The 26,183-nt window shown below is 47.7% G+C and overlaps 1 protein-coding gene and 1 long non-coding RNA gene across 7 annotated transcripts in view; one reads left to right on the top strand and one right to left on the bottom strand.

Moving 5' to 3' along the window:
- The window catches only part of LOC141174149 (uncharacterized), a 53,731-nt gene extending 37,703 nt beyond the window's left edge, over positions 1-16,028 (top strand). Inside the window, exon 3 of the long non-coding RNA XR_012252795.1 lies at positions 14,527-16,028. This is a non-coding gene — a long non-coding RNA (uncharacterized lncRNA). The remainder of the gene's footprint in view (positions 1-14,526) is intronic.
- The window catches only part of LARGE2 (LARGE xylosyl- and glucuronyltransferase 2), a 76,125-nt gene extending 52,044 nt beyond the window's left edge, over positions 1-24,081 (bottom strand). For 3 of the 6 annotated variants that reach the window (XR_012252792.1, XM_073658851.1, XM_073658852.1), the window contains exon 1: positions 2,754-2,905. The gene's annotated coding sequence lies outside the window, so the exon portion shown is untranslated. Of the gene's footprint in view, positions 1-2,753; positions 2,906-17,673; positions 18,088-23,939 lie in introns of those variants that run through there. The other 3 variants (XM_073658848.1, XM_073658849.1, XM_073658850.1) reach the window with 3 other exon arrangements.
- Positions 24,082-26,183: the final 2,102 nt, after the last annotated feature.

Raw genomic sequence — 26,183 nt, 5'->3', positions numbered from 1 at the left:
TTTATTGGGTTTTGTTTTTCATTCATCTTTAATATTTCTAGCAGATAAAAGATCCGTCCCGTTGCTGTGGAGACGAGTGACATCTGTGACAGCTTCGCAGGTTCTAAGTTTCAGCAGAGAAAGTTTTGTCATTCTGAAGTTGTGATTAGAAGTTAACCCCGTCAGGTGAAGATCAGAAGTCCAGCGGAAACTTTCTTACCTTTACAGGATTATGAGACGCGCGACTCGCAGGGAGCAACGCAGTCACCCCGAAACTCATATCACACACAACTGTGGCAGGAAAATCCCTTTAAGGAATGAGTGCATGCTTCAGAGAGGAGAGAAAGCCCCCCAATAGCAGACTCCGCGCCGCCCTCCATTACCGCTGATTGTATCAGCTTTTCTGATCTGCTCTGGGAACGGTAACCGGATCCGGCGGCTTCGTACTTACCTGCGTCTCCAGATCCCCTTCATGTGTGTAATGGGAGGAGGGGTCCGGAGATGAATAGGTGTAACAGGAGGGGGGCGGCCGGCGGAGGGGCTTGTGTAGGCAAGAGGAGGATGGAAAGGAGGAGAAATCAACGTGTCAGTAATTAAAAACTTATTAACTTCACGGTCAAGGTCACAACTTTCCTGGCTGAAAGTAAAAAGCCAAAACCCAAGGAGAAAGAAAGAGAAAGAGACCCTGAATGTGGGATCGGGGCAAGATCCATCCTGAAAATCAATGCGCCGGTGTCTCCCCTGATAAGCAGACCACCAGATTAGACCGTCCCCTATATACTCAACATTACGTATACAGTATATACTGGTCAAGGCTGAATGGAGTTTAATAGGATTTTCTCCAGTAACTTTTTTTGGGGGCACATGGTCAATATGCAGCGTCTCCTAGTGCCGGCGTATAGAGGGGTCCTGACCGTGGTAGACCCCAATACTACCAATTAGGCAAATGGAAAGGAAGGGGTTGTTCAAAATAGAGAACCCCTAGGGTAGGATTTTTTTTTTTTTTTTTTTTTAATTGATGTGCAAAAAAACCCCCAATAATCAATAAGGAGGAGAACTTATTGATCGATGGGGATCCAAATGTTAGGAAACAAACCCACTGATCCGAAGAAAACCGCATCAGAAAGGACCGGATACCCAGTGATCGACTGATCCTCTATGGGACTGTCAGACGTCAGTTCTTGGGATTAATGGGGTCCCAGCAATAAGTTGTCCCTTATCTCCTTTAAGTGTCTGAGCCCTGTGTTCCTTTGTAGCCCCCCCCCCATTATTATGCTGCCTGCGGCTCCCCAGCTGTTGTGGAACTACACCTCCCAAGCATGGTGTGACAGTGGAGTCCGTGCATGCTGGGAGTTGTAGTTTCACAACAGCTGGAGAGTTACAGGTCGCTGACCGCTGTATGAAACCTTCTAATCCATAGAAAAAGACCCTATAATACATGGAAGTGACTGCAGATTCCCGGCTCGCTAGTGCGTCTTGTCTACAATGTTTGAGACGTCTTCACACAACCTTAATCTCGTCCAAGATTCAAGGTCAGAGAGCCGGTGACACGGAGATGTCAGCGCTCCGGCACACAGCTGCCATTATTCTGTGTGATCATACATTATGTATACGCGCCCACACCGTACTCCGCACACACAACACGATTGTCTGTCTGCAGGATCGGAGGTGAAGAATCCGGCTTTGTTTCATTTTCCTGGCACCGATCGCTGAGAACACCGAAGAGGAAAGGACAGACGAGGAGCAAAGAGGAGAAGGATACAGACCTGCCCGGGAGTGTATATACTATACACACTGTATACATAAATACTGTATATAAGCCTTGCTGCATGTGCATGTCAGTGTCCGCAGGGTGTATACATATATACACACTGTATATAAACCTTGCTGTGTAAGTCAGGGGCCATGCACGCGCGTCAGGGGTCTCACCACACACACACACACACACACACACACACACACACACACACACACACACACACACACACACACACACACACACACACACACACACACACAGTAGCAGGAAAGCTGGGTGACAGCCGTTATGGAGGCCACTCCACCCAGCTTTTCCAGACTCCAGAGCAGCAGATCTGCCAGCGTTGCCTCCTCCGCTCATATTGCAGAGTTGCCCTGTGGCAGCAGCAGTGACGGTCGGTTGTGGCAGCGGTGACGGTCGGTTGTGGCAGCGGTGACGGTCGGTATTGCCATCCGGCTTTCCGAGGTCATTATAGATGAGAAATGTGCATCATCCAAACTCTTCTATTTTGATTCCTCACCTTTTTCAGATCTCTGCTTGCTGTTAGTGACAACATTCACGTTCACATTGGAAATCTGTAAGGTCGCGTTCACACGCTCAGGATCCTTTCAGAATTTCTGCCGAGTATTATATTCCAACATAACTTTATATTTCTTACAGGTGAGGTTTTGCTACAGTGGCGAGACATTGGGCTCATTTATTTCACCTGCACCGATACATTGTAACAAACTATCAGGACAGGAGACAGATATGCGCTGCTCCAGAGGATTGTCCAGACCGGATACAATTGAAGCAAACCCTCAGATGTGAGAAACACCAACTCAGAAAAGTTTTTTTTTAATTTAACATCTGGATGAAAACAAGAATGGTTTCAATTCACTGAAAGCAAGCGGAGTTGGAAAAGGTTTAGAAGTTGATGCATAAGTTTATAATAAACTTTTTTTTTTACATTTCTTAAAGCTGTATGCACGAAAAATACCTTGCGGTCCGTGCTCTTGTAGCGCAGGGCACTCACCTTCTAAGGAGCAGCCGAGGAGTCTGTCACAATCCCGGAGATTCCTTGCACTTTTCTTTTTCCAGATGTCTCCTTGCTGGGGAGAGAGGGAGGGAGAGATTGAGTCTCCTGCCTCAAAAGCAAAAAGAAGCAGAAAAGAAGGAACGTGCGGCCCCTCCCATACCTGCCCCAGCCCCTTCCCCCTCGCCCTGACCTCCCCCAGCGATCACCTCCCTACAATGGCAGATACTCGGCTTTATCAGAGTCTGCGACGGCGGCCGGACGATAGAGGAACCAGAAATAACCGCGGCCACGACAAACTATATAAAGCGCGGCCACCTAAACCTCACGCCCCCGGTCTAAATGTGGCGGAAAGTAAATATATACCTGGACGCAGGAGAGATTATTGTTATTTATCAAAGGGGAAAAAATGTGAACATTTATAAAAAAAAATAAATAAATAAAATAATTATCATTAATTTTCATTTAGTATTTTATATTGTTCTTTTAGATTATTTGTTTTTTTCATTATTACTATTTTTTTTTTAAATTTGCTTAAAACAGGTAAAAGAAAAAAACAAAAAAAAAAAAACAAGAAAAAAACAGCACCACCTGGTGGTTGATTTTGTGAAACAACAGTTTATCGCATATAATGGCAAAACGCAGCCTGCGGAAATAAAATAATGTGTTGCTATGAAATAGAAAAAAAAAAAATGAAAATGAAAACACTAGACCTATTTATTTCATACTATTATTTTGTAATAACAAACAAACAAAAAAAAATGTCGCCACCTAGTGGTAAATAAGGGAGAAATTGAAAAATCTATGACATCAGTAGCATATTCACATCGGTTTCTTTTTTGGTAGGGAGAGATGAATAATACAGGCTGCACGGAGCACAACTATCACCCCCAATTTCCTGAAAAAAGTCAGTTTGGCCGAGGAAGGAAGGATAAAGGGGAAGATGAAAGCTCGGTGGACATAGCAGCTCAGTATGTATGTGCATGCCATGGACTGCGGGGCACGCGACATGTCGTGGACTTGTATGCGCCCCCCGCCCCGGATGTGCCCCCATCCATCGCCCCGCAGTCCCTATTCTACACTTGCTCTGGCAATGATGATGTGGATTTGGTCCTGACAGTGAAGCTTCTCTGGATGGAAAGATGGATTTATAAATGGCTTCCATCATATTTCGAGGAGGCGGCTCTGGCGCAGATGGAGGAATGTGTCACGTACATGTGAGGACAGATCCCCCTCCACATACTTCTCTGCACACATCCTGGAGGACTCTGCTGGGACAAGAAGCAGCAGGAACACTTCTGCCGAGAGGAGCCCGAGGGTCGATGCTACAAGGAGGAATCTGGAATCTGATTATTACCTGCAGGTTTGGGGCAAAAGTGAAAAAAAGAAACCGGCGAAAAGTGATCACATTCATCAGTGTGGAGAGATTGTGAGAACGTCAGGACTGATACCAGGAGCCACAACAGAGGGTCACCAAGAATGTGGAGGAAAGTATGTGCCCCCCACATCCACCTCCGGGGGCTTCTCTGTCCTCATCTACATCCATAGACATTAATATGGAGAAAAGTATGTGCCCCCCACATCCACCTCCGGGGGCTTCTCTGTCCTCATCTACATCCATAGACATTAATATGGAGGAAAGTATGTGCCCCCCACATCCACCTGGGGGGGCTTCTCTGTCCTCATCGACATCCATAGACATTAATATAGAGAAAAGTATGTGCCCCCCACATCCACCTCCGGGGGCTTCTCTGTCCTCATCTACATCCATAGACATTAATATGGAGGAAAGTATGTGCCCCCCACATCCACCTCCGGGGGCTTCTCTGTCCTCATCTACATCCATAGACATTTATAAAGAGAAAGGTATGAGCCCCCCACATCCACCTCCGGGGGCTTCTCTGTCCTCATCTACATCCATAGACATTAATATGGAGGAAAGTATGTGCCCCCCACATCCTCCTCCAGGGGCTTCTCTGTCCTCATCTACATCCATAGACATTAATATGGAGAAAAGTATGTGCCCCCCACATCCACCTCCGGGGGCTTCTCTGTCCTCATCTACATCCATAGACATTAATATGGAGAAAAGTATGTGCCCCCCACATCCACCTCCGGGGGCTTCTCTGTCCTCATCTACATCCATAGACATTAATATGGAGAAAAGTATGTGCCCCCCACATCCACCTCCGGGGGCTTCTCTGTCCTCATCTACATCCATAGACATTAATATGGAGAAAAGTATGTGCCCCCCACATCCACCTCCGGGGGCTTCTCTGTCCTCATCTACATCCATAGACATTAATATGGAGGAAAGTATGTGCCCCCCACATCCACCTGGGGGGGCTTCTCTGTCCTCATCGACATCCATAGACATTAATATAGAGAAAAGTATGTGCCCCCCACATCCACCTCCGGGGGCTTCTCTGTCCTCATCTACATCCATAGACATTAATATGGAGGAAAGTATGTGCCCCCCACATCCACCTCCGGGGGCTTCTCTGTCCTCATCTACATCCATAGACATTTATAAAGAGAAAGGTATGAGCCCCCCACATCCACCTCCGGGGGCTTCTCTGTCCTCATCTACATCCATAGACATTAATATGGAGGAAAGTATGTGCCCCCCACATCCTCCTCCAGGGGCTTCTCTGTCCTCATCTACATCCATAGACATTAATATGGAGAAAAGTATGTGCCCCCCACATCCACCTCCGGGGGCTTCTCTGTCCTCATCTACATCCATAGACATTAATATGGAGAAAAGTATGTGCCCCCCACATCCACCTCCGGGGGCTTCTCTGTCCTCATCTACATCCATAGACATTAATATGGAGAAAAGTATGTGCCCCCCACATCCACCTCCGGGGGCTTCTCTGTCCTCATCTACATCCATAGACATTAATATGGAGAAAAGTATGTGCCCCCCACATCCACCTCCAGGGGCTTCTCTGTCCTCATCTACATCCATAGACATTAATATGGAGGAAAGTATGTGCCCCCCACATCCACCTCCAGGGGCTTCTCTGTGCTCAACTACATCCATAGACATTAATATGGAGGAAAGTATGTGCCCCCCACATCCACCTCCAGGGGCTTCTCTGTGCTCATCTACATCCATAGACATTAATATGGAGGAAAGTATGTGCCCCCCCCACATCCACTTCCGGGGGCTTCTCTGTCCTCATCTACATCCATAGACATTAATATGGAGGAAAGTATGTGCCCCCCCCACATCCACTTCCGGGGGCTTCTCTGTCCTCATCTACATCCATAGACATTAATATGGAGTCGTCCTCTGCAGATATAATGGCTCTCGCTCTTCTGGGAAGGATTCCTACAAGATTTTGGAGGCGTCTATGGGAATTATTGCCAATTTGTGGGGTCAGACCCTGATGTTGGGGGTCCAGGCTCACAGTCTCCATTATAGGATGGGGTCGGAGTCCGGGCTCTGTGAGGCCCCTCATGTTCTCCCCCCATATCTGTATGGAGCTTGTGCACTGGGCACAGTCATGGGGGACAGATAAGGGTCTTCCCCAAACTGTTCCCACAAAGCTGAATCTACAATTGTCCGCAATGTCTTGTGCTGAAGGTGAAGATTTCCCATCACTGGAGCTGAGGGTCCGCGGCCGTCCCCTGATAACAGCCCATAGCATTACCCTCCTCCACCATCTGTACAGCACAATGCAGTCAGGGGGTAACGTCCTCCTGGAATCACCAGATTCCTCCATCAGACGCAGATATAGAAGTGCGATCCGTCACTGCACAGAACACGTCTCCTCCAGAGTCCAGTGGTGGCGGCTTTACACCACTGCATCCGATGCTCGGCATTGTGCTTGGTGATGTACGGCTGCAGGCAGGTGCTCGGTCATGAAGCTCCCGGCGGGGGCGCAGTGTTTGTGCTGATATCAGAGGAGGTCTGGACTCTGCAGTTATGGGGTCAGCAGTGCGGTGCTGATTTCTCTGCTCCTCAGCACTCGGCCCCCCCACTCTATAATGTTATGGGGTCTCCAGTTCGTGGCTGAGTTGCTGCGGTTCCTTCCCCTTCTCTCTAATATCACTCAGGTGATGGAGAAGAAATATCATGGACGGACTTGTTCCCCCGGTGGCTCCTATTACAGGACTATCAGTGACCTCTGCACCTCCGGCCGCTCTGTCACATGGTAGTAACGGCAGACGGCATGGTGGGGTCCGGAGGTTATACACCAGGGGCGGGGGGCCGGAGGAGAGCCTGTACTTGGTGACTGAGGCGTGCGGCCCAGGACTTCTCCACGTCCATACTTGATTCCCATTTGCAGCTAATTATCTCACATTCCTGCAGAAATACATCTTAATTGGAATTTCCCCTCATTATTCCGCATTAATAATCCCCCACAGTGCGGACACCACAGGATCCCGCCCGCACCAGTAATGGATTGTTCATTGCCCCAGGATCCATCAACAGCACAGGGATGTGCACCCGGATCTGAGGCAAGATGCTGAAGACAGATCCTCCGCACGCAGCCGCCGCCGCCATACAGCTCCAGGCTGGAGAGGAGAATCAGACTCCACCACCAAAGGAGATCACTAAAATACATGAATCACTTTCTATTTCCAGGTCATAAAACATTACTATAATTATATCTTAAAATGAAGGCGTTTATTACACACATGGGGGGCGGGCGGCCGCCATCTTGGGCCTCAAGAATCAAAACTGAGGGAAAAGAGCTCTGTGATGCCAGTAGCAACCAATCAGCATTCAGCTTTCAGTTTGTCCACTGCTGGGGAAAATGAAATCCGCACTCTGATTGGTTGTTAGGGCAGAAAAATACAATAAAGCTTAAAACTGGTCTTGTTACCAAGAGCAACCAATCAGAGCTCAGCTTTTACTTCCTAACTTGCTATGGGGAAAAATGAAAGCTGCGCTGTGATTGGGTTGTCACTGTGGCTCAAAGCAACAGTAACATAGAAATATTTAAAGGGGTTGTCCGCTTTATTTTAGCAAACATTTTGAGCACTCGATTTTGCGCCAATCACTAATGTATAGGTAACATCATAGGTTCTCCTGACACTTCCTAAAAACTCCACAGCTCTCATGTTCTCAAAATGGCTGCTGATAGACGCACGTGACCCGTCTCCCCTGAAAAACACGACACATAAGAAAGCCGTTTATTAATTGGACAGGTCGCCTCACATGTTCTTCCGTCAGCGTCCATTTTGAGAACAACAGGGGTGTGCAGTCTATAAGGAAAGCAGCAGAAACAAGAGACGCGGCACTTTTTTTTTCTTTTTTAACTCAAAATGTGACCGAATTTAAAACATGCAATTCACCGAAACATCTGTGCCAGTCTGAAAGGGGTTTTTTAGTACAATTTTTAAAAAAAAGTATAACATTATAAAAGTTATCTAAACAGTCAAAAAAAAAATACAAAAGTTAGGGCCATTCATCCACCTCATGTAAAAAGAAAAAAAAATAAATAGTAAAAGCAGAGGGGGTCCTGCCTGCTGGGGGGGTCTCTCGCTGTGGGGGCGGCTGTTTTGTAATGAGCTCTTGAGAGGCCTCCACTGCTCTCTCCCCAGGACACAGGACCCTGATCACACTCGTCACTTTCGCCTCCACCGGTCCTGCACCGCTCATCATTGTCCTTCCTCGCAGCTGCTGCTTTCACTTGTGTCAATTTCACTTTCAGAAGATTTCTGGACTGAGAGAGTGATATTTAAAGGGGTTGTCCACTCGACAAACGTGTTCTCTGTAGGCCAAAGCTCGATACAAACACAACCCTGATCTGTTGTCCGTATGGAGAGCGCTGCAGATGGGGCAATTGTAAAAGAAAAGTAACAGGCAGTGCCCCAGCAACAACAACAAAAAGGAACCATGTTTACAAATATGCTGCATTAAAAATTTGCTATCAATTCATCTCCATGGTAACAGACTACAAATAAACCTCATGTAGTCTGATCCAAAGTCAAATTCCCGTCATTTCCCCCCCCCCCCCCTAAACTTCTCCGGGAAGTCTGTTTTACAGACCGGGAGGCGACAGGGCGAGAGGGCCGGCGGGAGGCGACAGGGCGAGAGGGCCGGCGGGAGGCGACAGGGCGAGAGGGCCGGCGGGAGGCGACAGGGCGAGAGGGCCGGCGGGAGGCGACAGGGCCGGCGGGAGGCGACAGGGCGAGAGGGCCGGCGGGAGGCGACAGGGCGAGAGGGCCGGCGGGAGGCGACAGGGCGAGAGGGCCGGCGGGAGGCGACAGGGCGAGAGGGCCGGCGGGAGGCGACAGGGCGAAAGGGCGACACATATCTTCCAGCTCCCAAGTTCAGGTCAACATTGATTTCTATGGGGTTCAGGCTCATGTCCGCGTACAGTTCTGGTACCTTTAGACTAAAGTTCGGACGAACCTGAAGTTCAATGGGTTCGCTCATCCCTACTGTTAAATCAAATTTTAAGTAAAGGAAGAATTTGAGGATAAATGGTAGTACGTCAGAAGGCTCATACTAAACAGATTACAGACCTATAGTTCGTAACCATGGAGACACATCGGTCTGTATAGCAGCTGTAGACACAAAACGGTAAGCAATTTTTAAATGGGGAAACTAACAAATTACCATATGTGTCCACCATCACTAGGAACTGGCACCATGGGTGGGTATGTGCCAACAGTCTACTATGACAATGGCATTAATATACAGGGCGAGGGCAGCAAACTGAACCTTTCCAGGGGGTAAAGGTAAGCTGGTTACAACCTACGCATTGAATTTTGAGAATTCCCGCATTAGTGGGATCTGAAGGATTATTTAATTAGGAAGTTGTAGCTTTCCCTTAAAATCAATAGAGGTCACCGGTACAATCATAAGAAATCATCAGGAGCCGGGCAGCGGCCATTACAGCGATAGCATCAGCGCAGGGTGATGTCATGATAATTATACACCGAGCGCCATCACGTCATCGCTGGAATCGCAGCCAAGGCTGGAGGGAATCCTGCTAGATTTAAGGACAGGGTAGGATATAATCGGCGGTGACGCCTCTCCTCCGCCTCACAGCAATTATTTCAGGCTCGCTGTTGAAGGGAGTCTCTGATGGCGCGGACAGACAACGGGAGACATGCAGGGATTTACTCATTAGAAAGTGAATCTCCGGCTCAAAGGCAAAAAGAAATCTGATCCTTCGATCCGCTAAGTGAATTTTCAGTGATACCGGTAGGATAAGTTGCCGTAGAGCAGCCACAAATTGTGAAAGCTGAATAAACGACAAAAAAGTGACAAGAGGCGCCAAACACTGTTGGCGCTGCTCATCATCGTAAGAAATAAAAGCTTGGACAAGTGAAAAAGGTCTTCTCTTTTTCTTCAAACAAACTAATCTACGTCTGTCGCAGACATAGGATAAAGATCTACGCAAGTGTCTGGACGGACGTGACTAGGTCATCCTTAAAGGGGTATTCCCATCTCCAAGATCCTATCCTAATATGCTGTAGGTGTAATAATAATACAATTAGCAAATATCTACAAATAGAAAAGTAGTATAGTTCTTCTGATTTGCTATGTCGCTTACCCCATGCACAGAGCATTGAAGTAGCTTAGGTATTCATGGTTACGACCACTCATATAGTGACAGTTAGTTGCTAGTGGTCGTACCCATGGATATCTAAACTACTAGCACTGCACATGGGGTAAGTGACATAGGTTATTAGAAGAACTAGATGTCACTTACCCCATGTGCAGGGCATTGGAGTAGCTTAGATATCTATGGTTACAACCAATAGCAACTAACTGTCACTATGAGAGTGGTCGTAACCATGGATACCTAAGCGACTGCAACGCCCTGCACATGAGGTAAGTGACATAGGTTATCAGAAAAACTATACTATATTTATAACTGGAGGTATTTGCTAATATTATTATACCTACTACATATTGGGATAGGATCTTGGAGATAGGAATACCCCTTTAACTTATATGAAAATATTTATTACTAGTAAAATATAAAAGTATGTACATTTTTTTTTACGTTTCAATATTTATGTTGGGTGAAGTGATTTTTTTAAAGAATTTTTTCGTTTTTTTTTTGTTTTTTTTTTATTACATCTTGGGGGACATTAACCCGACGCAATAATATGGCAATGCGGGTTATTGTGAAATTGATGATCTCATATGAAGACCAGCTGCATGTGTACAAACATGGCCGACACGGCGGTCTTCAGAAGACACGTGGCTGCTATGGCAACCCATCAGCACAAGGAGCTTGTGGCTCTCAGAACTGATGGGCGACATATTGAAATCTTTTAAAATACTAAAATGCGGAGATGGCAGCACGCTCTGATGGCATCAGTCCTTCTCAGGTATCGGCCTTGTTATACAGAATTCTAAAAACATGGCTTCCGGCCCTCAGAAACAGGGAACGCTTATAGCATCCAATCAGAAAGCAGCTTTCATTTTACCACAACAGTTTAAAAAATGAAAGCTGCGCTGTGATTGGTTGCTATGGGCGACAGGTAGTTTTCCATTATAGTCATTTTTTGATAAATGAGGCCTATATCTACATTATAAGGTTGAACAAATGAAACAAAATATAAAGACTTGTATAAAATGCAGGTTGGAAACTCCTGACCACTAATCTGTTAACCAGCGCTTACAGGAAGCCATGTGGTGTGTCCTTTATTGTGCTAGAATAATGGACTTTGAACCGGAGCGGCAGCAAAAAAGCCTGTTAGAAACACGTGGCGTCGAATGGGTATTCAATGAGAGCTCAAAATAAGTCAAACCGGTTCTGTCTAAATATCCATTAATTCCACGACCGGCCGCACAGCAGCCGAAACACAGACATATTCTTAGGGTATGTTCACACACAGCATTTTTCTTTCCTGCATGAAAAACACAGGCTAGAGCCAGAAAACCGCAGCAGAAATTCCGCACTGTTTTTTGACGCGTTTTTTTTATTTTTTTGTGCCTCATTTTGAGCTTAATGTGGAAAAACTGTAGTAAAAAGCGCTGATGAAAGAACTGATGTGCTGTTTTGTTTTTTTTTGTTTTTTTAAACACACTATAGGAAAAAACGCACCGCGTGAATGAGAGTTGAGAAATCTCAGTCATTTGCCTCATAATAACTTTTACAGAGTTTTTGTTTTTCCAGAAGTTTTTTTTCTTTAGCAGATACAAGCAAAAATCCAACTCAAAAACTGCATACAAACATCTTCGTATGCATTTCTATGAGGAATGCACTGAGCGGTTCCTATGAGGATTTGTTTGCTTTTTTTTTTTTAGCTTTAACCAGAATAGGTTTTAAAAAAAAAACTCATGGTGGGAAAAAGAAAGTGCATGTTCCTTCTTTGAAGGGGCTCCTAATGAAAGCCAGTGCAAAACACTGTCCAATCAAAAGGCTGCAAAACAGACAAAAAAAAAACACTAGGAAAATAAGGACTCTTCCAAAACCACTTCAGAAAAGAAAAAAAAAAAAAAACACTTTCTAAACACCAAACCGATTCCTACAGCAGTTTCCATTTTAAAAACTCATGATTTACGGACGCTTCAAAAAACTTTCTGTGATCCTTCAGGCTATGTGCACACGGTGCGTTTTTGATGCGGTAAATCTGCTCGGAATTGGCCCCAAAAATGCATTGCAAACCTTATCCCAGCTTTTCCTACAAGTTTTTGCAAGATCTGTGCACATGATCAAAATTTTTCCTTACAGAATTTCATGTGCGGAAAGTGAAGCAGCATGTCCATTCTTTGTGCGTTTTTCCTATGCAATGTATTGGAAAAAAATAATGGCAAATCCGCAGGCAAAAAACGCATGAAAATGCAAAAAAAAAAAAAAGGTGCAGCATTTCTGCAAGCAAAGTTCTGCACCTCTTGGCAGCAAGAACGCTGCAGAAATTGCTGCAAGCAAATCCTGAACGTGCGCACATAACCTTAGTGTGTATTCAGACAGTTTTTAGAGGCAGAAACAAATGAGTTTTCAAGCAGAATCATCTTCAGAAAAAATAAATAAAAAAAAAATAAAGATTGTATGCATGTAAAGCCGCTTTTCTGTCCTGAAGCATTTTTTTTTTTTAAAGAGTTTTTTCCCCAGGAGCAATTTTTGGAATAATCAAATTGGGAGCAGATCCCACAACAAATCTGTTCGTTTTTCGTCCTGGAAAAATAAAAAAATGCTAAGAAAAACCTCTACATATTAACAGTGGATTTTATACGAGGAGTAAGGGAAGTGAGGGCTTTTTTTTTTGTTGTTTGGTTTTTTTTAAAGGAGGATTTCGGAGCAGATCCTTCTGAACCCGGTTTTACTTTAAAGAAATAACAGAACGGGAGAGATAGAAAGAAAAAATATTCCAGCCATTGTCCTTAGAAACAGCAGCTGCCATATTCTGCAGGAAAAGTTAAATGACGACCACCCTGTTTTGCCGAACCATCACGTAACGTCGGGACCCCACACATGTGCCAAATTCCACGCTGTCAGCGCTCAGATAAACGGCCATCAGGAGAAACATGATTACAACGTAAAGGGGAACACTGGCGAAACGATCAATCATTTTAGCTGTGGTTGCTAGGCGACTTTCCAAAGTTTTGGCAGTTGCCTAGCAACAGACACTACAGTAGGTGACACTGCTCCGGCAGCGGCTGATGGGGCATATTTATATATTTTATGGCGCCACTATAGTCAGTAACGCTGTACACGGATTTAACTCCTTCCAGTCAAGGCCAATTTCCACTCTTGCACTTTTGTTTATAACTTTTTTTTTTAATTCATTTCTGACTCCTCACGGCTTCTTAATTGTTTGCTTTTTTGCAGGATGAGTTGTAGTTTCAAACGACCTCATTCATTTAATCATATAACGTCCTGAAAAACGGGGGAAAAAAAGTAAAGCTAAATAGTGAAAAAAAAACAAAAAAAAACATTTTCACCATTTGTTTTCGAGTTTTGTTTTTAGGGCATTCAATGTGCGGTAAAAATGATCCAGCGACATTATTCTCCAGGTTGGAACGATCACAAGATACCCAACTTGTATAGTTTATTTTTTCACATTTCAGTAACTAATAGAAAAAAAATATATATTTTTTAGTCATTTAAATTTTTTGATTTTTCCGTCGATGGAGTCGTACAAGGTCGCGTTATTTGTGTTTTTTATCGTTACCATTTTGGGGAGCAGACGACGATTTATAAAATCACAATTCTGGTCTTTTGATTGTCCCCCCCCCCTCTTCGAAATCTAGTGTACAGGTGAAATCATTCTGGATTTCCATAGATTAGACTTTTCGAGGATGCGCCAATACCATATTTTTTTCTTTTTTTTTTTATTACTTAATTTTTATTTTTTTTAATCTGCAAAAAGAGGGGGCAATTTAAACTTTTGTATATATTTTTTAAAACTTTTTTTTTCAGCACCCCCCCCCCCAGGGGATGTGAATCTGCGTTTGATTGCTTGCTCTATAGTTGGCAATGCTAGATAATTGCGGTATATACTGAAGTTAATGATCTATGAAGCCCAGATTGGAGCACCAAGATGGCGGCAGCAAACGTGGCAAACCGGTGGCTCCCCGTGATTTCGTCACAGGTCAAAAATGACGGTATGGATGTATAAATAAGGGCTTACTATAGATGAAGGTAGCGCTATACACCATCACCTGCCTGCGGATACAGAGGATGAGGCTTGCACCCCTTGCACGTACTTGTGCGGAGAGTCACTACAAGTCCCAGCATAGAATAGTAAAAGTTCAGGATGCAAGTCTATGATGTGGTAACCGTTCCTTGCCGGATACCAGGCGCGTACGTGACAATGACAACCCTTCATACGCTGATTTCTGTAGTTACAGGCTCCTGGTGGATCCGTCGCCGCAGATCAAAGCTCCGAGGAGTCCGGACATGAAACTTTCCAAAGACGCTGGGAGGGATTAAACCCGAGCCGGGAGCTGGAGATTAGAGAGCGGAGCCGGCACCAGAACAATCCTTGTGTTCTCTGCATCCGATTCCCACACAATCCTGGTAATACTAATAACCGGACGTACGGGGGTGCAGGTGCGGCCCTCTGTGGCCCTCTGCGGACGGCGGCCCTCAGTCCTCATGCCTGGTAATGAAGTGTTTTGCTGAATTTATGAAAAAAAAAACTTGGCTGAAATGGACCAATTACTGAAATCCCACAAATCCCTATACAGAGGCGCTGGTAGCACCCCACCGCCGGGGTCTCCAGAGATCAGCACCTTACAATAAGAAGAGATTTTATTAATTTCTATACATATTTCTAATTGGTTTTGATATTCTCAATGTCGATTTTTATTCTATTTTCAGACCAGGATTATGGGGGCGGCAGTCACATCAGAGCAGCTTTTTACAGCAGTTAGAGATCTGCTTTACAGCAGCCACATGGAGCAGCGACAGCAAAATATCTATTTACTTCTATGGGTCAGTGTTGTGGGCATGATCAGTGACTATCCTCAATCGACTCCCATGGGGGGAGTGTTGTGGGCATGCTCAGTGACCATTATCTATCGACTTCTATGGGGGAGTGTTGTGGGCATGCTCAGTGACCATCATCTATCGACTTCTAAGGGGGATCGTTATGGGCATGCTCAGTGACCATCATCTATCGACTTCTAAGGGGGATCGTTGTGGGCATGCTCAGTGACCATCATCTATCGACTTCTATGGGGTAGTGTTGTGGACATGCTCAGTGACCATCATCTATCGACTTCTAAGGGGGATCGTTGTGGGCATGCTCAGTGACCATCATCTATCGACTTCTATGGGGGAGTGTTGTGGGCATGCTCAGTGACCATCATCTATCGACTTCTAAGGGGGATCGTTGTGGGCATGCTCAGTGACCATGATCTATCGACTTCTATGGGGGAGTGTTGTGGGTATGCTCAGTGACCATTATCTATCGACTTCTAAGGGGGATCATTGTGAGCATGCTCAGTGACCATCATCTATCGACTTCTATGGGGGAGTGTTGTGGGCATGCTCAGTGACCATCATCTATCGACTTCTAAGGGGGATCGTTGTGGGCATGCTCAGTGACCATCATCTATCGACTTCTATGGGGGAGTGTTGTGGGTATGCTCAGTGACCATTATCTATCGACTTCTAAGGGGGATCGTTGTGAGCATGCTCAGTGACCATCATCTATCGACTTCTATGGGGGATAGTTGTGGGCATGCTCAGTGACCATCATCTATCGACTTCTATGGGGGAGTGTTGTGGGTATGCTCAGTGACCATCATCTATCGACTTCTATGGGGGAGTGTTGTGGGCATGCTCTCTGTCCATCACCTATTGACTTCTATGGGGGAGTGATGTGAGCATGCTCTGCAATCTGTGCAGTGGTCTGAATTAAAACTTTCAGGTTTGAGGATTATTTAAAAATATAGATAGCGATTTAAAAAAATAAATCATCAAAAATTTGGAGGAAAAAAAAATAAAAAAGTGCTTACTCACACCTCACTGATCTCCTACAGCCAACAGGTCATCAGTGCCATGTCAGTAGGGGCTCTTACACCCGGCACCTGCTCCGATCCGCTGTTTGCTGGTTCCACGGTGTCCGGGTATATACAGTATGCGGAGCCGAAACAGCAGAGCGCTGTACACCGCGTAGCGTCCGTGCTCAGATTGCAGCTCAGATCACATTCACTTCAATAGGAGCCGAGCGGCCGGACCCGACCAGACGTGAGGTTAAACACAAGAATAAGGCTACTTATACATGAACCATTGCTACAAGATGCAGCTTTTTGGGAACCCAAGGCACGGAGCTACATTGAACGCTGCGGTTGCCACCAGCAAATGCCCTAAATTATTGTAACCACAGCAAAGAATCATCTACAGAACAGAACGGCGTCCGCTGAGAGTAGTAGTGTACGTTATATATTAGATTATCTACCCAGCTGCCCGTTCAGGCGGACATGTCACTGGTCTCCGGAGCATGCAGCACGCTCTGTAAGTCGCCCACGTTGGCACACTTGATACCAGCCTGACAAAAACAAACTACAAGAGCGCGCCAGGAAAGTGTACACAGCTCCGCCAATATTGACTCTGACCAGCGGAGAAGAGACGGCTGTCACCTGCGTGGTATATACACAACGCGTCCAGCTGTGCGCATAGGATCCAAGGCTGCGAAACGCGTCCTGCAGAGCCGTACACAGAGATTTTATATATATATATATATATATATATATATATATATATATATATATATATATATATATATATATATATATATATATATATATATCTGGATATCTAAACTCTAGAAGAAGTGACGCCCAAAACTCTTCACTCCAAAAAATATCTATGGGTCGGTTCCCCCATTCGCTTCTGTAGCAGCCTCCGATCTTATTTGAAAGCTTCTCCCTAGAACATGACGGTGAGGACCCGCATCCATTATCAATAGTGGCTGATAAGCACCCCCCCACAGACAGAGCCCCATCCCCCAACAGGCAGAGCCCCATCCCCCCACAGTGGTTCTAGCAGGGGAGCACATATCATTGGTGCAGCCTGTCCCAAGGGATAAGGGGCCACTTTCACCTCCAACGCATGGGTGCATTATGAGGAGCTTTCGAGGTCCTCTTCCGTCTGCGTCGCCCCTGTGGTTGAGGTAAGGACCACGGGGAGACCAGGCGCAGATGTTCACTATTGGGGCGACTCACCATCACCGGGGTTGTGCACACCAGCCTTAATCCAGGGAACGCTGCTGTGCACCAAGCCTTGGGGGGGGGTCGGCTGGAGCACGTTTTTGCCTTAATTTAGGAATTAGTCAGGTGCTCGGCCTCCTCCCGGCTAAATCCTGAAAACTTCTCAGAAAAGTTGAAAGTGGATAAAAATGGCAAAAGTTGCAAACTTTTTGTGCAACATTTCGGTGCAAACTATCTGATGAATCGGCGGAAGTAAGATACTGATAATCCAATAATCTCCGGGTTATTGAGATTCTGAATTATTGGAAGAGAAGCTTATAAAAATGTACTCACGGCTAAACTCCCTGATCCGTCATCGACCTTCACTGGGATTCCCAAAATCCACCTGTCCTTCACGACACCGCTCTGCCGGCAGACGCCCCTGCTAACCCCCGAACGGGGCAGTATTTGTCACAGCCCACTCAGGATTTCCAGCCCACTCACTTCCAGATTAGTGGAAGTTCACTTCACTCAAAAAGTTCTATTTTTTTTTTTGCAGATTTTTCCAATCTAAAAACGTCAAATCTGCCTTGTCGGTGCCGATAATCCCTGGTGCAGTAATTCCATTAATCCAGCACCTTCGTCCTCGTCAGTCCTCTTTTTCCTCCATGTCTGTCATCCTGCGGGACACGAGGACAGATGGCCGGAGCGGCTGACCTCACGTCTCCCAGCAAGCAGCCAAATCCAGAGATATACATAGAGGCGCCCAAATATACCTCATGGCGGTCACTGATCTCCAAACCATTTAACCCTTCAGACCCTGGAGGAGGCTACACGATACCGCAGCTATGACAGTGCCGGACCACCCGCTACACTCCCGTTCTGGCCGGGGTTCTCCCACAGCAGAAAGTGTATTTTTAGGAAATGAGAAGGTGTTGGAGAAACAGATGGTATTATTAGAAGCAAAAAAAAAAAAAGGGAAACTTTTTTTCTCTTTCTAAAACCACAAATGTCTCCTTATCTGACGGTGATATACTGACCACAGGGCGCAGGGGGCGCAGGCCAGGAAAGCCACGAAGACCGCAGCGTCTGTAAATAGCGTCCACCTCATCCCCGACGCCACCGGAATATAAGGGAGAGACAGTCTCCAAACTACAAACTGCCCCGAGACCGTCCTTATCTATAAAACCCAACGGGTACAATATGGCGGCATTAATAGACACTCAGTCACCATCGGATAGTTCGGAGAGCCAGAGAGAGAGAGACGCGGAGACAGAGAGAGACAGAGAGAGAGAGACGCGGAGACAGAGAGAGAGAGAGACGCGGAGACAGAGAGAGACAGAGAGAGAGAGACGCGGAGACAGAGAGAGACGCGGAGACAGAGAGAGAGAGAGACGTGGAGACAGAGAGAGAGAGAGACGCGGAGACAGAGAGAGAGAGAGACGCGGAGACAGAGAGAGAGAGAGAGAGAGAGACGCGGAGACAGAGAGAGAGAGAGAGACGCGGAGACAGAGAGAGAGAGAGACGCGGAGACAGAGAGAGAGAGAGAGAGAGACGCGGAGACAGAGAGAGAGAGAGACGTGGAGACAGAGAGAGAGACGCGGAGACAGAGAGAGAGAGAGACGTGGAGACAGAGAGAGAGAGAGACGTGGAGACAGAGAGAGAGAGACGCAGAGACAGAGAGAGAGAGAGAGAGACGCGGAGACAGAGAGAGAGAGACGCGGAGACAGAGAGAGAGAGACGCGGAGACAGAGAGAGAGAGACGCGGAGACAGAGAGAGAGAGACGCGGAGACAGAGAGAGAGAGACGCGGAGACAGAGAGAGAGAGACGCGGAGACAGAGAGAGAGAGACGCGGAGACAGAGAGAGAGAGACGCGGAGACAGAGAGAGAGAGACGCGGAGACAGAGAGAGAGAGAGAGAGACGCGGAGACAGAGAGAGACGCGGAGACAGAGAGAGAGAGACGCGGAGACAGAGAGAGAGAGAGAGAGAGAGAGACGCGGAGACAGAGAGAGACGCGGAGACAGAGAGAGAGAGAGAGAGAGAGAGAGAGAGAGAGAGAGACGCGGAGACAGAGAGAGAGAGAGACGCGGAGACAGAGAAAGAGAGGCGGAGACAGAGAGAGAGAGGCGGAGACAGAGAGAGAGAGGCGGAGACAGAGAGAGAGAGGCGGAGACAGAGAGAGAGAGGCGGAGACAGCGGAGAGAGCAGAGAGAGAGAGGCGGAGACAGAGAGAGAGAGGCGGAGACAGAGAGAGGCGGAGACAGAGAGAGAGAGAGAGACAGAGAGAAAGAGAGAGACGCGGAGACAGAGAGAAGAGAGAGACGCGGAGACAGAGAGAAAGAGAGAGACGCGGAGACAGAGAGAGAGGAGAGAGAGAGAGACGCGGAGACAGAGAGAGAGAGAGAGAGAGACGCGGAGACAGAGAGAGACGGCAGAGAGACGAGAAGAGAGAGACGCGGAGACAGAGAGAGAGAGACGCGGAGACAGAGAGAGAGAGAGACGCGGAGACAGAGAGAGAGAGCGGAGACAGAGAGAGAGCGGAGACAGAGAGAGAGAGGCGGAGACAGAGAGAGAGAGGCGGAGACAGAGAGAGAGAGGCGGAGACAGAGAGAGAGGCGGAGACAGAGAGAGAGAGCGGAGACAGAGAGAGAGAGGCGTGAGACAGAGAGAGGCGGAGACAGAGAGAGAGAGACGCGGAGACAGAGAGAAAGAGAGAGACGCGGAGACAGAGAGAAAGAGAGAGACGCGGAGACAGAGAGAAAGAGAGAGACGCCGAGAGACAGGAGACAGAGAGAAAGAGAGAGACGCGGAGACAGAGAGAAAGAGAGAGACGCGGAGACAGAGAAACGCGGAGACAGAGAGAGACGCGGAGACAGAGAGAGACGCGGAGACAGAGAGAGACGCGGAGACAGAGAGAGACGCGGAGACAGAGAGAGACGCGGAGACAGAGAGAGACGCGGAGACAGAGAGAGACGCGGAGACAGAGAGAGACGCGGAGACAGAGAGAGACGCGGAGACAGAGAGAGACGCGGAGACAGAGAGAAAGAGAGAGAGAGACGCGGAGACAGAGAGAGAGAGAGAGAGAGACGCGGAGACAGAGAGAGAGAGAGAGACGCGGAGACAGAGAGAGAGACGCGGAGACAGAGAGAGAGAGAGAGACGCGGAGACAGAGAGAGAGAGAGAGACGCGGAGACAGAGAGAGAGAGACGCGGAGACAGAGAGAGAGAGAGAGACGCGGAGACAGAGAGAGAGAGACGCGGAGACAGAGAGAGAGAGAGAGAGACGCGGAGACAGAGAGAGAGAGAGAGACGCGGAGACAGAGAGAGAGAGAGAGAGACGCGGAGACAGAGAGAGAGAGAGAGACGCGGAGACAGAGAGAGAGAGAGAGAGAGACGCGGAGACAGAGAGAGAGAGAGAGAGAGACGCGGAGACAGAGAGAGAGAGAGAGAGAGACGCGGAGACAGAGAGAGAGAGAGAGACGCGGAGACAGAGAGAGAGAGAGAGAGACGCGGAGACAGAGAGAGAGAGAGAGAGACGCGGAGACAGAGAGAGAGAGAGAGAGAGACGCGGAGACAGAGAGAGAGAGAGAGACGCGGAGACAGAGAGAGAGAGAGACGCGGAGACAGAGAGAGAGAGAGAGAGACGCGGAGACAGAGAGAGAGAGACGCGGAGACAGAGAGAGAGAGACGCGGAGACAGAGAGAGAGAGACGCGGAGACAGAGAGAGAGAGACGCGGAGACAGAGAGAGAGAGACGCGGAGACAGAGAGAGACGCGGAGACAGAGAGAGACGCGGAGACAGAGAGAGACGCGGAGACAGAGAGAGACGCGGAGACAGAGAGAGACGCGGAGACAGAGAGAGACGCGGAGACAGAGAGAGACGCGGAGACAGAGAGAGACGCGGAGACAGAGAGAGACGCGGAGACAGAGAGAGAGACGCGGAGACAGAGAGAGAGACGCGGAGACAGAGAGAGAGACGCGGAGACAGAGAGAGAGACGCGGAGACAGAGAGAGAGACGCGGAGACAGAGAGAGAGACGCGGAGACAGAGAGAGAGACGCGGAGACAGAGAGAGAGACGCGGAGACAGAGAGAGAGAGAGACGCGGAGACAGAGAGAGAGAGAGACGCGGAGACAGAGAGAGAGAGAGACGCGGAGACAGAGAGAGAGAGAGACGCGGAGACAGAGAGAGAGAGAGACGCGGAGACAGAGAGAGAGAGAGACGCGGAGACAGAGAGAGAGACGCGGAGACAGAGAGAGAGAGAGACGCGGGGGGAGACGGAGACGGGGAGAGACATTATACAGTTATATGAAAAAGTTTGTGCACCCCTATTAATCTTAAGCTCAATATTTTTTAAAAATTGGTGTTCTTCCATTTCCTTACTATGTTCCTCACAGTGGAAACTGACAGGTTAAATCTCTGAGACAGCTTTTTGTATCCTTCCCCTGAACAACTATGTTGAATAATCTTTGTTTTCAGATCATTTGACAGTTGTTTTGAGGAGCCCATGATGCCACTCTTCAGAGGATTTTCAAACAGGAGAACAACTTGCAAGTGGCCACTTTAAGTAGCTTTCTCATGATTGCATACACCTGGCTATGAAGTTCAAAGCTCAATGAGGTTACAAAACCCAAAAAAGTGCTTTAGTAAGTCAGTAAAAAGTAGGTAGGAGTATTTAAAACAAGAAAATGATAAGGGTGCCCATACTTATGCACCTGTCAAATTTTGTTTGAATGCAGATTGCACATTTTCTGTTAGTACAATAAACCTCATTTCAAGGCAGAAACATTACTGTGTCCAACAGTTATTACATAGATCAAACTGAAATAGCTGCTGCAAAAACACCAATTTTAAAAAAACATTAAGCTTAAGATTTATAGGGGTGCCCAAACTTTTTCATATGACTATCTTCTGTTACAAATATCAGCAGTTCGGCTCCTATTGAAGTGAATGTGATCTGAGCTGCAGTACTGAGAACTGCCACTACGCCGTGTATGGCGCTGCACTTTTTTTTTCATATACTGTGCCACCTTGGTGATTGATGGGATTACCGGGTGTCAGATCTCCCCCAATATGATAATGACCTACTGACGACAGCGGGAGAGGGAGGAGATGGCGGCAGCGGCGAGGATAGGTGGGGGAGACAACAATAATGGCAGAAGCAACGGTGGGTAGGGGAGAAGACGACGGCGGCAGCAGGCGAGAGGGTGGGTGAGGGAAAAGACAACGGTGGCGACAGCAATAATGAGGGAGACTATAACAGTGGCAGAAGTTAGGATGGGGGAAAATCATTGCATGCAGAGCTTTTTAACAACAAGTTGCATGAACGTGTTCATAGGCTGCAGCATCACAGAATAAAAGAGGGGTCTAACCCTAGTGGAACCCCGGCATCGCAGCAGATCCCACCATATGTTGATTTTAATGGCCGCCATGTCCTGCTTTATTCTCCCTTAAACTTGTCACATAGAAAGGAGTTGTAGATGCATTGTAGATGACGTCCACCTATCCCGCGTTCATCCGGCAGCCCCCCGCTCAGGTCCACTGCGCGGCACAATCACCCCGCGTTCTATACATCACCGGCGACATGTGAACATTTACTGGGGATCACTAACCGATCAATTCGCTGCTTTCACCTAAATTATCAAACGCTTCAGTCCTGACATTTCTCTGTCGCCGCGCACCTCATAACCTTCTCTCCTTTCTGCACTGTAGCTCTCTAGGATGCTCAGGGTGTGGGGATCCACACTCTTTGGGGTGTGTAGACTTTTGAAACTTTTTTTTTTCCATTGCTCTAGAGCTAATATCAAATTGTGCTTTACTCTCCATCCCCAGGTCCAGTGCTGAGTCTCCGCCGATACTCCCAGTGTCTGTTATCGTCTGCAGCACTGACATCACATCAAAAGAGCGCTGCAGCCAGTCAGTGAGCTCAGCCTGAGTTGACAGCACAAGTTGCTGATCGGCTGCAGCGCTGCAGACAATAACGAACACCGAGAGCAGCAGCGGAGACTCAGTGAGAAAACAACAGTGGGGGGGACGGGGCTTTTCCAAAACCAGAAAACACTTTTAATCAGAATATCTATGTTCCATTTTGGGTACACAGCTCCTCTGCAGACCTATGTGTCTCCATGGTTACAAATAGTAAACAAACCCTGTGCAGTCCAATCTTGCTGTCACACTCTCTTCCATTATACCAGATGTAGAACCAACTACACACAGCGCCAGTGGAGGCACATAGATCTGCATAGGAGCTGCGTACACAAAAAGGCACAGACATTTTATATATATATTAGTTTAAATCCAGTCTCTTTTCAAATGAAAAAAAAAAAGGAAATGTGAAAAGTAAAAAAAGAAAAATATATCTTTGTAAAGTTCCGATATGTAAATATATATAAAAAAAGGAGAAAATAACGAAAACACTAAAATAAAAAAATAATAATAAAAAAAAAAAGTCAAGGGGTCCGGGTGATTTCCTGACAGATAAAGCTGGAAATAGCCGGTCCCTTTAATAAGAGGCGGCGTGAAGCAGCATAGTGTAGATTGCAGCCTGGCAGCTGTCAGCAGCCCCATGTAACAGTCCCATGCCAGCCTTCACTGCCCACTCATACAATACAGCCCTCATACCTCCGATCCCCCGGTCAGTGCTCAGCCGCCATCTCCGCCCGTTCCCCGCAGTCACACACTGTGATTTGCAGCCATAAAGCTGATTAGCGCTGGAGACATTCGCATCGATGCGCTCTGGGATCGGTACTGCGGTCTGACTCAGTCACAGAACAGATCGAGCGAAAGCTGTGCGCCTGCGCAGTACGGATCGCATTGTTACCAGCCTTGGCTTTCGATTATCTTGGCCTCTTAAAGGCGCCGGCACTTAAAAATATCAGTGTATGAACTATAGAAATACATATAAGTAAATATATAAATAATATAGAAATATCTAGAAATAATATGTAATTAATATCTAAATATATATAATATATAAATAAAATAAAAAGTATGTTCACCTGCAACGATAGAATTTTTGTATGGAATTTCTTCTGCAATAAATTTACTAGATTTTTTTTTCCCAAAAATTTTCTAAACTCAAAACATACAATTTACCCAGGTGTGTGAAACCCTTTGAATATGAGTCGATGTGTTCCTGGCAGTGCCTCGGACCACCCGGGGTCAGGTGAGGTGACCCCAGCATTAATAAAGGCCATGAATCAGCTCGGCGCCATCGTATTTCCAATAATGTCCTCAATGATTGGACGTAGTAGAAACAGGTTTAATTAAATTGCTACAAACTGCGCAAATCTGCACCGCCGGAAATAAATCGCAATTAATAAGGTGATGATGTCGGATCAATACGTATTGGGAAGGTTCAGATGGGCGAAAAGGTATTCGGAAGACTCCGGAGCCGATGGTGGCTCCTCCGACCCTCCCCCGACTCCTATACCACTCACCCCCGCTGTATGTACCCGTCTGCTCAGTGTGGCCCCCGCTATATGTACCCGTCTGCTCAGTGTGGCCCTCGCTGTATGTACCCGTCTGCTCAGTGTGGCCCCCGCTGTATGTACCCGTCTGCTCAGTGTGGCCCCCGCTATATGTACCCGTCTGCTCAGTGTGGCCCCCGCTATATGTACCCGTCTGCTCAGTGTGGCCCTCGCTGTATGTACCCGTCTGCTCAGTGTGGCCCTCGCTGTATGTACCCGTCTGCTCAGTGTGGCCCCCGCTATATGTACCCGTCTGCTCAGTGTGGCCCTCGCTGTATGTACCCGTCTGCTCAGTGTGGCCCCCGCTGTATGTACCCGTCTGCTCAGTGTGGCCCCCGCTGTATGTGCCCGTCTGCTCAGTGTGGCCCCCGCTATATGTACCCGTCTGCTCAGTGTGGCCCCCGCTATATGTACCCGTCTACTCAGTGTGGCCCTCGCTGTATGTACCCGTCTGCTCAGTGTGGCCCTCGCTGTATGTACCCGTCTGCTCAGTGTGGCCCTCGCTGTATGTACCCGTCTGCTCAGTGTGGCCCCCGCTGTATGTACCCGTCTGCTCAGTGTGGCCCCCGCTATATGTACCCGTCTGCTCAGTGTGGCCCCCGCTATATGTACCCGTCTGCTCAGTGTGGCCCTCGCTGTATGTACCCGTCTGCTCAGTGTGGCCCTCGCTGTATGTACCCGTCTGCTCAGTGTGGCCCCCGCTATATGTACCCGTCTGCTCAGTGTGACCCCCGCTGTATGTACCCGTCTGCTCAGTGTGGCCCTCGCTGTATGTACCCGTCTGCTCAGTGTGACCCCCGCTGTATGTACCCGTCTGCTCAGTGTGACCCCCACTGTATGTACCCGTCTGCTCAGTGTGGCCCTCGCTGTATGTACCCGTCTGCTCAGTGTGGCCCCCGCTGTATGTACCCGTCTGCTCAGTGTAGCCCCCGCTGTATGTACCCGTCTGCTCAGTGTAGCCACCGCTGTATGTACCCGTCTGCTCAGTGTGGCCCCAACTGTATGTACCCGTCTGCTCAGTGTAGCCCCCGCTGTATGTACCCATCTGCTCAGTGTGGTCCCCTCTGTATGTACCCGTCTGCTCAGTGGGGTCCCCTCTGTATGTACCAATCTGCTCAATGTGGCCCCCGCTTGCTCAATGTGGCCCCCGCTGTATGTACCCGTCTGCTCAGTGTGGCCCCCTCTGTATGTACCCGTCTGCTCAGTGTGGCCCCCGCTGTATGTACCCGTCTGCTCAGTGTGGCCTCCGCTGTATGTACCCGTCTGCTCAGTGTGGCCCCCGCTGTATGTACCCGTCTGCTCAGTGTGGCCCCCGCTGTATGTACCCCTCTGCTCAGTGTGGCCCCCGCTGTATGTACCCATCTGCTCAGTGTGGCCCCCGCTGTATGTACCCGTC

The sequence above is a fragment of the Phyllobates terribilis genome, unplaced genomic scaffold (genome assembly GCF_046119375.1).
Source record: "Phyllobates terribilis strain yellow unplaced genomic scaffold, ASM4611937v1 Scaffold_13__5_contigs__length_258822181, whole genome shotgun sequence".
NCBI classification, from domain to species: domain Eukaryota; kingdom Metazoa; phylum Chordata; class Amphibia; order Anura; family Dendrobatidae; genus Phyllobates; species Phyllobates terribilis.
Note: the sequence above shows the minus strand (reverse complement) of the source record. Positions and strands in the feature narration are given on the sequence as shown.